We start from the raw sequence: 13,165 nt of genomic DNA on the forward strand, positions 1-13,165 counted from the left end.
ACCTTTACCATATCATGGTATACAACAGCACTTGTTACAGCATGAATTGATTCTTTATTACGGTCCATGACAAGGAGAAAAAAAATACAACATATCCATCCATTATGTTCAGCTAGTAGTTTTTGTAAGTATATCAATTATCTAATCTTACAAGCAGCTGCAAAGAATTTTGCCACTAATTAAAATTGGTCTCAGGATTCACTCCAGAAAGTAAGTAAAGGTAAAGTATGCCTTCGAGTTGGTGTCGACTCCTGTCGACCACAGAGACCTGTGGTTGTCTTTGGTAGAATACAGGAGGGGTTTACCATTGCCATCTCCCGCACAGTATCTCCCTTTATCACTGCTGCCCGATACTGGTGTTTCTCATAGTCTGGGAAACACACCAGTGGGGATTCAAACCAGCAACCTCTGGCTGGCTAGTCAAGCCATTTCCCTGTTTTAGGTGGCATAAAATAACACTGAATGCCCAGGGAAAGACAGTAAGAATTTCTTATTGACTGATATAATATACAATTTAAAAGGACATGTTCAATTGACTCAACTGTACCAGAATTACAAGGACAAACTCTTGCATCATATGGAATATTCCAAAACGTCCAAGACACAACAGCAAAAGGCAGAGCATTTCAACAAGCTAAGGAAAAAGCCCTGTGATGGTTGGGGTCTGTTGATTCTGTCTGTCCATAAAGATAATTTGCTGGTTTAAGCTATTAATTCTTTCCGGGATACGTTTTTTTGGGGACCAAACTAATACCCTTTGATACTCTTATCACAAATCCTCTACTTAGGAGCCTTCTTGGCATGACCACACAAGGATAATAAAAACATTAAAAAAAATCTATGTCAATAGTTTAGATTCCAATTTTGTATACCAGGTGGATCTAAAAGTATCTGCTAATATCAAATGTGTCAAACCACTTGGGAGATTAAGTGTTAAACAGAAGTTAAATACTGAAAGCCAGATTTTGATTTCCACATTTAAAATTCTACCTTCAAGATTGAAAACTACATTGGGAGTGAATTTAGCAACTTGAAAGATTACTCTTAAAAATTTGGATTTTTAATCTTTTAATAATTGCCACCCCCCAATCTTTTGGTGTCAGTGTGGTCTGATCAATAAATGAAAGTAAAGAAGCCAGAACTGGAATCCACCCATCCATATTCTTCTTTATCAGTTGGGGAAGGCCCCTCCCTTCTGCTCTCGGGTTTTGTTTTGATGCACGTTCACATGGCATGCTCCCGGGTTTTCCTTCTAGCCAAGGGGGTGGGGTGGGGGGGGAGAGAGTACTGAAGAGCTACATTTGCGTTTCTAAAGAGAGTATCCCTCTTATCATGCTAATGATTCTAAGTCAGTGCCTCTCCCTATTTACGTTTTAAGAAAAAGTAGCTTAAAACCAGCATTTAAAAAATCCAGAAACACCTCGAGATAAGTTAGAATTCGCAAGACAAAGCCCGACTTGTGTGTGGAGTGGGTCCAAGGATCTTGAAGGGACTTTGGGGTAAGTTTGGTTGTTGTGGGAATGCACACACTCTCTCTCGAAGGAGATTTGGGGTAGAAGCCCTGTCTGTAAAGCCTCCAGGTTTGCACGTGTGCGCGCGCACACACACATTCCTGCTGCATCTTGCCCTGGCTGTCACTGAAAGACTGCTTTAACTGCCAGAAGTGGTGAGTCAGTTAGCAGGAGTCTGTGGGTCTATGGATACTAGATAAGTAAATGAAGCAGATGTTGCAAAACCCAGCCAATTGCTCCTGCAAGTTTGCAGAACAATTGGGAACTTTGTGGTTTCTTTCACACCCAGACTTCAATGCAAATGCATTGAGGGATGAGGGAGAGCCCCAGGGGCTCTGCCAATAGGGGGGGGGCCCGCACGGGGTGGGGGAATCCGTATATGGGACAACAGATTTTTGCCTCAGATACGGGACTTCCCGTATAGTGCAGGTCTGTTGGAAACGCTAAATATAAGCAACTACTCAAGGATGTTTTAGTGACATCGTGATTTATCCAAAAATTCAGAGAATGACTGGAAAGATGTTTTATGGAAGCCTGCCAGTACAATAGACCTCAAGGCAGGGACCAACCAAACAAAGATGTAACTACTACACCCATCTTTTGATCCCACCTCAAAAGCTCCCTTTCCTGAAGAACCACATCCTCATTATCTCCAGCTGAACCCAAGTTTCAGTCCCTGTAACTGAATTTGTTCACATGCATTCCTTGCCCCATCTACTGTCAACATTGATTTGTAAATTCCTTGGGGCAGGGAGTGGTCTTCCTCCTGTTTCTGTTGCTCTGTGAAGAACTGTGCACATGGTACATAGAATGAAGTAGTTTTGTTGTAAGCAGCTTTGAGCTCCTTTGGGGGGATTCAGCAGGATATAAGACTTGTTAACAAATAAATAAATAAATAAATGAAATAAATAAATGTTCAGTATCCATTGGAGGATGGATAGTGGGAACAGAGAGATGGCAGCGGCAGCAGCCTGCACCAATGACATGTTGACTTTTCCCCCTGAGCCCACTGAGTCTTTTTTCACCTGGAGGAACAAAGAAAACAGAACTGCAGACAGATGCAAAAGCAGAAATTGCTCATCCTCTTAAAAAGCAGAGTCAAAATCACTTGGGAGCTGAGATTTCTCAGGAAAAGGACTTTATAAACAGACCAGAGGCTCCGGTTGGACTGTTTAGCCATTTGTTGAGATTGGTGGGGAAAGCTGCGCTCTCTGAGAACTTCACTGTTCTAGTTATAGGTTCCCTAATGGGAGCATCCTGCCAGATGGGACTTCTGTGGAAATTTAAGCCCCAGAGGGAATCCACATGAACAAAAAACCCTGGAAGGGCAGTGGAGTGAAATGCTGTCATGTTTAACAAGGAACAGCTGGCAGCCCTGTTTACTCCACAAGCGGGGGGGGGGGGGGCAGCAGGGAGGACAGCAGTGCTCCCATTAGATACATTCTGCAAGGATAAGAAATAATAAATATTACAGAGTCATCACACAGAGGCTGGAAAGGACACCGTCTACACTTCCATAGCGCCAGGTGTCAGATGGGCGCCAGTTTCCCCATTACTTTGCTTTCCTGAAAAGAAATCAAAACAAAGTCAAATGTCATTTTATTTTATTTTTATCTTAAAAACAAGATGACATTTTGACATATTGTTAAATGGCAGAGAAGAAAGAAGATCCACAATGCTAAAACAGCAGCCATAACATTGAATAGCAACAGGCCATAAGACCCCTAAAGGCAGCAGATTATTACACATTAAAAAGTCTGCAATAGGTGCCTAAAAGCCAAAGAGAGATTGGCAGCCCAGCAGATGGCCACGGGAAGGCACGCTCAGGTTTTGCTGCCCACGAAAAAGGGCTGGTTCAGGTGCCCCAACAAACCATTTGTTGGGTCCTGGGCATGACCTGAAGAGGCTGCTGAACCCTACTCATGCGCCTCACCTTGAGTGGGAGGAGGGGAGCTGTGATTTAAAGAAATCAGGACACTTGCATCGGAGCTGTATGCCAGATCCAAGGGGGAGGAGAGAACAGGCAGGCTCAGCCAGGATCAGGCTTGTTGTGTCATCTCAAGGGCTCTTGTCTCATACCCACCTGTCTGGTCTCTCATAACGATGGGGCAGAGAGAGCACCGTCATGGGTGTTTCATCCAGAATCTTATCGTCTTATTTTTAAGGAAGTGTCTAGCCCACCCCTCTCTGGCTCCCCCTGAAAAGCTAGTTTTGAAAATGTGGGGAATTCCAGCTACAAGCACAGGAGCCAGAGCACAGTGTCCATAGTGTTCAGCATATGTGTGAGTGGAGAATCATCAAGGAAGTCCAACAGATGCATTGGACTTCAGAAGAGGAAACTTCTAAAAAAATGAGGGGATTAATAAAAAGGAAGCTGAAAGGGAAAGTCAGGAGGGTCAAATCACTTCAGAAAGCATGAAACTTATTCAAAACCACAATACCAGAAGCTCAGTTGTAATGTATACCAAGGAGGAAAGTTAACCACCAAGTTCAGGAGGACACCTGCATGGCTACCAAGTAGAGTCAGGGAAGCTATACAAGGGAAGAAGACTTCCTTCAGAAAATTGAAGTCCTGCCCAAATGAAGAGAACAGGAAAGAACATAAACTCTGACAAAGGAAATGCAAGGAGCGAAAAGAGAGTTTGAGGAGCATATAGGTAGATGTGTCAAGGGGAATAACAAAAACATCCTTAAAAATATCAGAAGTAGAAATCCTGCCAGGGAGGCGGTTGATCCCTTAGATGAAGAGGGCGTAAAAGGGATTATTAAGGAGGATAAGGAGATTGCAGAGAAGCTGAATGAATTCTTTGTGTCTGTCTTCATTGTAGAGGATATTGACCATATACCCATTCTGGAACTGAGCTTCTCAGGCTGAAGAACTGGGCCAATTTGAAGTGATGAGAGAGGCTATTCTAAACTGTATTGAAAAACAAAAAAATAACAAATTGTCAGGACCAGATGGCATCTACCCAAGAGTTCTGAAGGAACTGGAATGTGAAATTGCTGATCTCCCGCTGAGCCTCAGAGGCTCCATGTCTCTCAATGCCAGTTGCAAGGGAGTAACAGCAGGAGAGAGGGCATGCCCTCAGCTCTTGCCTGTGGGCTTCTCGGAGGCATCTGGTGGGCCACAGTGTGAGGACAGGATGCTAGACTAGATGGGCCTTCTTGGGCCTGGTCCAGCAGGGCTGTTCTGAAGTTGAGATGACGGACTTTTCTTTCACTGCACTGCACAACACCTTGCTTTTCTCCATTACAGCAAAACCAGCGTCAGCAGGTTAAATTTGCATAACTTCAGATGCAAAACAAAAATGTGGGATTCCTTTTCATTTGCATCACTGATATGGGTTTTCTGGCACAGCATTTGAATTCTTTTTGCACAGAGGACTCATGGCCCTGGGTGCAAGCTTGGCATCTCTTCAGGACATCTGTGAGGCTGCCTGTCGTTTCTTGCCCCTTGGGTGAAACATCCGACTTGGCTTTGGGTTTCTTCTGGGCCTGTGCTGCCATTCTGCCTCAGTCCTCCTGGCTGGCCCTTGGCTACGACTAGAGCAGCTCCTATTACTAGCCCTCATAGGACTTTGCAGCGAACCCCTTGCATCTCGGTCTTGAAAGACCTGAAGAGGCTAACTTTTATGGGCTCCCCAGAATGGAAGTTGTTTGCATGCAAAGGAGGGTCGACTGGAAAGAGCAACAGAAAAGCTGCCAAGAAAGAAACTCGCCAGCAGCAAAAATGCTGGAGGCAAGATAGTTTGGTCATTATTTCCTAGGCAACCGGATTGTGGACAGAACAAACAAACATACAATCGCACAGCCCTCCAGAAGGGAAGAGGAGAGAAATACTGCCCGGCATGCCTCAAAGGCAACACCCAACAGCGTGTGCAGGAAAGCTCACCAACTTTCTGGGGTTCAGTGATGAGGACCTCCTACCATCCGAGACCATGATGAGCAATTGCAGCTCCTGTTGACAATGCTAGAGCTCCCCCAGGCTTTTCTATGCGGTTGCATGAACATGTCATGATGCGACAAGCTTATGAGAAACTCAGCTTGGACTCAGGGGCAGGTTTGTGGGTCAGCCCCACTGGGATACTCAAGAGAGCTCTAGGGACGTTATCCTCACCACATCTGGATACAAGGTCTGTCCCTTGCTCAGCTCCTAGCCCTCTGCTGCAGCACTGTCTGAATGCCAGGTCTGTGAGCTGCTGAGAGAACAATGGCTATGGGGCAGCTTTGTAAATAAAGTTATGGTTATTATAGATCATGATGAGAGGCAGAGACCCACTTGATCTTCTATGGCTAGTCTCTACTGACAGAGCTCTCCTCCATGAATGTGTCCAATCCTTTTTTCTTTTGAAAGTTATCTAAGCTAGAGACATCACCACCTCTTGCTGCAGTGGATTCCCTCCATTAATCAAGCCTTGTGTGAAGTAGTACTTCTTCTCTCCAGTCCTACAAATCAGTTTCACTTACTTACCGAAGACACTGAACTCACTGAAGCACTTATGGCAGCTGCCATGCACCAGCCAGTGGACTTGCAGTGACCTGCTGAATGACTGGGATTGGTTTCGATTGCAGTTCCTTGATGGCCGAAGAAGCCAACTCATGGCGAGGAGAAACACACCTAACATTTCTTAGAGTCTGGTTAAGACTGAGAGGAGGACACAGAGGGCCTCTAGGCCATTAACAGGTGAAGTTATGCAAGGCTGTGGTTCTAATCACACACATGATCACAACAGAGTACATAGGAAGGAGAGTCAGAGGCTCAGAACTGGAACCAGCCCAAGCAAAATACAGCTGATGATGCTCAGACATGACGGGGAGGTTGGATCCAGCCATAACAGCGGGTGATCCGTCAGACAGCTCTCCCAGTGACGAGACCTTCTTCAGAGACCCTCTCCTGAGGGGGTGCCAAATTGCTCTAATTTAAGATTTGTCCAGCTAGTAGCTTCCAGAGTAACAGACTGTATTCCAATAAAGTACAATATGAATTCAACATCAAACAAATGCAAAGCTGTCAAGCTACAATTTCAAAGCAAACCCTCGGTAAAGCCAATAAAACTGTCAGGAAGGCAAAAGGCACAGCAATTAAAACTGACTAAGTGACATGCTGGAAAACTGGAGCCTACAAAAAGACCTTTGCCTAGGACTGAAAAGACAGATATTTGGCACCTGGCAGGCCATTCCAGAAAAAGGGCACCGTGACTGAAGAAACTGGTCAGCACTTGCCCAGCCTCTGAAGAGCCAGCGTGGTGTAGTGGTTAGAGTGCTGGACTAGGGCCAGGGAGACCTGAGTTCAAATCCCCATTCAGCCATGATACTAGCTGAGTTACTCTGGGCCAGTCACGTCTCTCTCAGCCTAACCTACTCCACAGGGTTGTTGTGAAGAGAAACTTAAGTATGTAGTACACCGCTCTGGGCTCCTTGGAGGAAGAGCGGTTTATAAAAGGCAAAAAAATATAAATAAATAAATAAAGGTGGGGGAACTCATAGAATGCTAGAGCTGGAAGAGAACTTGGAAGCCATCCAGTCCAACCCACTGCTGGTATCTGCTGCAGCACCCTGGCAGATATGGCTGTTGAGCCTCCCAAGAGCCCCCTGCGAAGGAGAGCCTACCACTTCAGGAGGCGGGCAGTTCCACTGTCGAACAGCTCTGTGTTCAATCCAGAATTTTCACTTGAGGCACAAATGACCAGGCTCAAACTATTATGCTTCAGACACATTATACGAAAACCCAGCTTCCTTCAGAAGTCGGTAATGCTGGGAAAAGTTGAAGGAAAGAGAAGAAGAGGTCAACCAGCAGCAAGGTGGATGGACTCGATTACAACAGCAATGAATGTACCACTGAGAGTCCTTAAAGGCCAAGCTGAAGACAGATCAACCTGGAGAGAATCTATGTGATCGCTAAGAGTCGACGGCAACACCGACTTGACGGCACTTAATCAATCAACAGGGTTTTGCAGATGACAAAATATCCCTTTTAAGGCGTGATAGTAGTGAAACAGAAGCAAACTGAGGAGAGGTTGGGGCAAGAGTGGTGAATGGAATGAGAAGAAGAGGAATGGAGAGAGAGAGAGAGAGAGAGAGAGAGAGAAGGGGATAAATGGACAAAGAAGCAAAGCTGCTAAAGTAAAGGACGTGATCCTTTCGGATTCCTAAAGCCAACTATTGCCCAAAGATCATTCACAGGATGGAAGGAGCTAGTGCAAGGGTCCCTCAACCATTGTTGGACTACAACTCCCACAATCCCTTTGGCCATTTTGGCAGGGGATTATGGGATCTGTCGTCCAATAGTGGCTGGGAACCTAAGATTGGGAATCCCTGATCTAGTGGAAGAGGGGAGAGCTGTACATCATGCTCTTACCTCTGTTCATGTCGACGGCATCCTAGCCACGGCTCCTTCTAGGCTTGCCCTGGTCTGGGTCCCCCACCTCGGACAGAGATCCGTTGCATCCAAACGGCCGGCGTTACTAGTGCGATCAGCAAGTCCCCAGCAGAACCTATGGCCAATACCCATCCACCCAGAGGGTGACCTTCCTGTTCAGGGCATTCCCAGATATCCATGCAGAGGCTGCTCCGTTTCTTATTGAGTGCGGTGGGTTGCCCGCCGATGGCACAAAGCTTGCCTGGCATGCCCTTGCAGCTCCTCCAACCCCCACCACAGAAGCAGCCAAGGGGGTGGGGGGGGCATTTGGGTGGTGGGCAGGCGCTGCTGCTCTCGGCCTTATGGAGCAGGGGATGGACAGGCCACTGGCCCCTGGCCGGCCCAAGCCTTGCACTTCCACTGGAGCAGCTCCAGGAGCGCGTTCAGGAAAGCGGGCACAGGCTGCTCGGGGTTGCTCTCGCAAGGCGGGCACGAGTGGGCACGGCGGCGGCAGCGGCTAGCGGGGCTTCTTTGCAAGGCTGCCTGCAGCCTTTTCAGACGTTGGCTGAGCTGGCCCAGGATCCGTTGGTGCTCGTTGTGTGTCAGTTCCATCACTTCCAGCTCACCGTGGAAGCACTTCAGGTTGTGAGCATAACAGACCTACTGGGGCCAAAAAGAAAGAACATACCAGAAGGCAGGCAGGTGGCGCAAGGGAAGTGGAGACAATACTCGTGGCTGGGGGGTGGGGCTGCACCTGGCACCACCGACCCATGAGGAGGCGGACCCTCCGAACCTAGGCTCTCCTAGACCAGGGGTTCCTGGCAGGGGCTTTGGGCTTGGCAGAGTCGCCTGGCTGGCCACTGCTGGAGACAGAATGCCAGCCAAGGTCAACCTTTGGTCTAATCCAGCATGGCGGCTGTTGGCTTCTTTCAGGCACCCACAGGGCCTTTTAGGTGGAACATAAGAACATAGCAAGCTGCCTTATACCGAGTCAGAAGGCTACTGGTCCATCTAGCTCAGTGTTGTCTACACAGACCGGCAGCAGCTTCTCCAAGGTTGCAGGCAGCAGTCTCTCTCAGCCTGATATTGGAGATGCTGCCAGGGAGGGAACCTGGAACCTTCTACATGCAAAGCAGACGCTCTAGGGAATGCCTTTAAAATGAATGACAGGAAATGCCCACTGAAAACCCCCAGTTTCTTCCAAATGGCCATGGAATATCCAAATTGCAGATTGTGCATTAATAACAACTGTAGTCAGTTATACTCTGGCTAACTTGATTGTTAGTATATACATTAGAGTTGTGTCGTATGTTTTGTATGCACAATTCCTTGCTCTACGGTTATTATTGTTACAGTTGTTATATAGTGGTTATTCACTCAAAGCTGGTCGTTGACTGCAATAAACATTTGATTTGATTTTTTGCTTTTTTATGCCATTTTTTGCCATTTAGAAAGCAAGCTGTTTTCTATCAGTAGCACATGGATCACGGAGGAGGACAGGAAAGGAGCTTTGGGGAAAGCCGGCTCAATCATGGCAGAGTCCAGTCCAGCTCCATCTTCAGAACAGAGCTAGTCCGTTAAGCAGGAAAGACCCTCCACCACCAGGTGGGTGAACGGTGAGAAGGCGGCTACTTCTTTTAGATATCCTCCTATAGGTCAACAGTAGGGCAGTTTACATGACCATAAACGGGGTAGGGCTCATTTGCTAGGACTAGGAGATAGTTACTCACAGTTCTGTTTTCTGGGGTGTACAGGGTCCGCTCGCTGGAGTTTCCCTAAAGGAAGACATCAACATGCATTTAGAGAAAGGGAGGCTTGGCTGGAAAACCGTTCCCAAGATGTTCCCTAATACATAACAAAAGGTTTGCATTGATTGCATCCCAAGGAGACCCGTGTAAGCCAGGGTTCCACCCTGGAAAGAGGCAGAGCAAGTTGGAAGGGATTGGAAGCAAACACACAGGGAAGCAGCAGAAACTGGCTGCCTGCCTCCTCTCCATCCCCCTGTGACTTCTATTTTGCTGCTGATTGATCTCTGTTGCTTCCTTGTTCTCAGGAATTGAGAAGGGGAGGTGCAGATGGGATGAGCTGCCAGAGGACAGAGAAGACAACCCAAGATAAACAAGGCAGGAGGAGGGAGGGGCGGAGGGAGGGAGGGAGGGAAGAATCTAGCTGCCAGCTCCTGATTCACTGCCTATCTGCCTCCCTAGCCTTCCCTAGTCCTCTCTGACTTTCCAAAGCCAGCCAGATCTGAGCCTGGTCTGCACATATAGGAGGACCAGGAGGCAGTGGAGAGGAGGACCAACTGGTGGTGGAGATGTGTGGACAGAGCACACAGGTGATGGACGCTCCCCTCCACAACTGACTCCCTCCAAGTAAAAAAACAAAAGACTAGCTCCTTAAGGAAGAAGGGAGCACTTTGATCTCTGAGTTATGGTGCTTTGTTGTTTTTTACTTCCAGGGAGGATCTCGAAAAATGGTATTTTCCACTTGTGATTTGAGGTGGCTCAGTCTATTCCAAGGGTTCACAAGTCTGAGTCCCCAGATGCTTTGATGCAAAGATGCAAGTCTGAGTCTCCAGGTCCTTGGGCTATTGTGGCTGGGGGGTGATGGGAGTTGTAGTCCAACAGCATCTGGGGACTCGAGCTTGGGAACCTGCGAGCTGTTCTGCCATCTTGTGCTGCTGCAGACGTAGACCAGATTTCGGAGCTGCTGTTTTTGATGCGGTGGAGATGTCCTGTGCAGCCAGACCTTACGGCTGAAGCCAGGCCAGAGTCCGTGAGCAGAAACCCTCACCAACCTCACCCAACCCTGCCCCCAAGTGAAAGTGAACAAAAGCCACGCGGCAGACCCTTCTCTCCACCAAGAGGAAGCACACCACAGCTTTCAAAGGACAGTTTGAATGAGTCAGGAAAAACAGAGTGTGCTTCGATCTAAAGCCCTGGCAGCTTCCAAGACAAATTCTTCCCACAGAAGGGTGTTCCCTTCCCTGGGGCATCATTAGGGGGTGGCCAATGGGGCACAGGCCCCCAGTGAATGGTGCTCAGAGCACTGTCAGCCCCCTCCTTCCTACTCTAGGTCCTCTTTCCAAAAGGAAGCGAATCAGTGGAGACACCTGCCTGCACAGAACTGGGGAGGAGGGAGTTCCCGGCCTCACCGGATTCTTCCACCTTCAGAGGTGCTGCATTATAATAGTAGAGACTCTAAAAAACTTGTGTGATTATTCTGCGGTGGGTGGGGTATGATTGAGTTTCATTATCAAAAGTGGGGGGGGGGTCGTGGCCCCAGATCCCAGATCTCTTAAGTCCCTAGCAACCCCCTGGGTGTCCCTTCTCCAGCCCGGCCACTCTCCTTCGCACCAATCCCTCCATCCCTGACTACTCACCAGCTGCTGGATGATGGTTCTCAGAAGTCCAATGGACTCTCTCGGACACAGATGTTGCCCACTGGCTGAGAAGCCCATGAGTGAAACAGCCCAGAGGACTCTGCAGAGGCTCCTCACGGATGAAGAAGGACCTGGGACACCCCCTGAGCTGGGCATCCTCATGCCTAGGCGATGAGACACAAGCGCACACTGCATGCACAGCCACATGGCGGGATGCTTCCGGAGTATCCTAAAACAAGCAGAAGTCACCAGGAGAAACCGGCAGCCAGCCTCGCTCCCCGGAGAACTGCCCAGGTCGCTTGCAGAACCATCCAGTTCCTTGAGACCTGATATTCAGTTATCAGAGCCACTCCTGGCATATCTCCCTTTTAGATTTAAAACAATAACAGAACCCCCAAGGAATCCATAGTAACCTTGCTAATTTGGTTGCCCCATTGTTCGGCCCTTCTTAGAGCATGTCTCCCCTGCAAGCTCCAGCTGCTGCTGGGACATCACGCGTCCAGTCAAGGAGTTCTGGGAATTATGGTGTTGTAGGGGAGCAAAGGGTTGGGAAAACGCCATCAGCAGCACCTTTGCAAAACTGCAGGTCGCAGGGGTCTTTGCAGAAGGAATCCTGACCCACCAAGGTGCAGCTGTGCCCTCATGGTGTTGATCTTACCCATGTAGGACCCAGGACTCATTACCTGCCAGTTCGGACTAGTGCTCAACCCTCAGGGGAAGAGGTTGGGGAAGAGTGCTGTGCTCCCTTTCCCACCTGAGATCCTTTGAAGATGATTAATATGTCCTCACGTTACCATTTATCTAGGCTGGAAATATAGTTATACGGTTTGCCCTCTAAACCTCCAATCATCTCTAGAGCTGTCCTCTGGATAGTTTCCCACTAGATGACTCTTTTGGAAGGCATCCAATCAAACGTCTGGCAGCAGACAAATTCTATAGACTTGAAGCAGATCTGCATCCAATTTCGTTTTTCAGTGCCCACCAAGGAGGAGATTCCATTGCCTTCTTGCCCAACGGGGGCGGGGGGGGGAAATCTTAATAGATATATGTCAACTGGAAACAGTCCAGAGACGCAAGTTTTGGGCAGTATACAAATAGGTCAAAGAAACAAAGAAACAAACAAACTGGAAACCCAGGGAGTTCAATCACGCCCACAGAGACTCCCATCTGGTTCCCACTAGCACTTATGAAAACTTTTAATGTACAGAAACACAGGAGCACTTTCACAGTTCAGCATGACTAAACTTCAAAGGCAATGCAACCGGCATAGCACACAGCTGTTTGCATAGCACATAAAGTGTAACACATTTTCCTTTTCAGCCAGCTATGCTAAACTTGAAATTTAGCCTCTCTCTCTTTTGATTTAAGCATTCAGAGTCCCCATATAATGCGAGGCCTTAAGCTGCAGCTTATTCAGCTCGTGCCTGATCCTGGCTCCGGGCCTGCTTGCTCTGCCAGGCTCAACGTGTAGCTCAGGAGATGCCTCCAACATGCTGCAAGCCTCCAGAACTCGCTCACCCAGAGGGAAATGAAGTCTGCCAGTATTACCTGCCTGTTGTACTTCTCACTGCTCAGCGATACGGGGAGAGGACAAACACACCTTCCTCCTGCTGCTGCTACTAGTAAAGTAAGTTCTCCATTCCTGCCAGAAGACCCTGTTCTCTGCACCTGCTTCATGCATGAAGGAATCTTGTGCAGTGGTTTCATCCAACTCTGGGGCTGGGGGAACATTCCAAGAGCCCTCTCAGCACAGAAAGCCAGCCTCTTCTTCTCCCCCATCCCTACTCACCAGGCCAAAGATGCTTGTCTGATGCTCTTCCCTCACCCACCAGCTGCAATCGGTGCAGTCCACCCGCCAGACGGAAGAGAAAGCAAGTTGCAAGACCTGGAATCTCCCGCCTTTGCCACACCTCC

General features: G+C 48.2%; 1 long non-coding RNA gene across 1 annotated transcript; it reads right to left on the reverse strand.

Annotated features, from left to right (window-relative positions):
• Nucleotides 1–37: 37 nt before the first annotated feature.
• Nucleotides 38–9,714, reverse strand: LOC128333073 (uncharacterized). Its single transcript, XR_008310840.1, has 3 exons — nt 9,600–9,714; nt 7,870–8,532; nt 38–3,076 (listed from the first exon to the last, which is right to left on the reverse strand). It is a non-coding gene; the product is annotated as an uncharacterized LOC128333073 (long non-coding RNA).
• Between the last annotated feature and the right edge of the window lie 3,451 nt (nt 9,715–13,165).

Source organism: Hemicordylus capensis, chromosome 7, assembly GCF_027244095.1.
Source record: "Hemicordylus capensis ecotype Gifberg chromosome 7, rHemCap1.1.pri, whole genome shotgun sequence".
NCBI classification, from domain to species: Eukaryota; Metazoa; Chordata; class Lepidosauria; order Squamata; family Cordylidae; genus Hemicordylus; species Hemicordylus capensis.